A 935-nucleotide genomic window follows, 5' to 3' on the forward strand; every position below is an offset into this window, starting at 1 on the left:
TCTGACTTAATTCTATCTTCATCACAGCTCTGTGAGTTGAGCAGTGTTAGTCTCTGTATCTGATAGGTGAGGAAATCAAGGTCATACAGAGTTAGTGAACTTATGCCAAGGTTGCCCATTCGGTTAGTAATCATCCTGTTTATAGCAGGACACCTAAATATTAAGGGGGAGAATAAAGAGAAATAGAGAGTCAGCTCCTTTGGGGCCAGGCAGGTCGACAAGGTAGATAAAAAGATCGTGAAAGGGGGTCCGGAGTCAGGCAGTGCAGCAAGTTAAGCGCACACAGCGCAAAGCACAAGGACTGGTGTAAGGATACCACTTTGAGCCCCCAGCTCCCCACCTGCAGGGCAGTCGCTGCATGGGCGATGAAGCAGGTCTACAGGTGTCTATATTTCTCTCCCCCCCCCTGTCTTCCCCTCTTTCTCAATTTCTCTCTGTTCTATCCAGCAGCAGCAACAACAACAACAACTACAACAACAACAATAACCACAGCAATGATAAAACAAGGGCAACAAAAGGGGGAAAAATAGCCTCCAGGAACAGTGGATTTGTAGTGTAGGCACTGAGCCCCAGCAACAACTCTGGAGGCAAAAAAAAAAAAAAAAAAAAAACCCTGAAAAATGAGAAGGCTCTACCCCCCCTTGCAAGATACAGTGAAGTGGCTCTGCAGCCGGCATAGTGGACAAAGTGTTGGGTGCTTCAGCTTGAAGGCCTGAGTTTGATCCCTGGCATCATACAAGCCAGAGAAATGATCTGGTTATCTCTCACTCTCTCTCTTTCTCATAAATAAGTAAATCTAAAACAATACAGCTAGGGAGTAATAGCGCAGTGATTATGTAAAAAGATTTTTATGCCTGATGACCCAAGGTCCCAGGTTCAATCCCTTGCACCACCATAAACCAGAGCTGACAAGCATTGCTCTTCTCTTTTTCTTT

This window comes from Erinaceus europaeus, chromosome 1, assembly GCF_950295315.1.
Source record: "Erinaceus europaeus chromosome 1, mEriEur2.1, whole genome shotgun sequence".
In the NCBI taxonomy this organism is placed as follows: Eukaryota; Metazoa; Chordata; class Mammalia; order Eulipotyphla; family Erinaceidae; genus Erinaceus; species Erinaceus europaeus.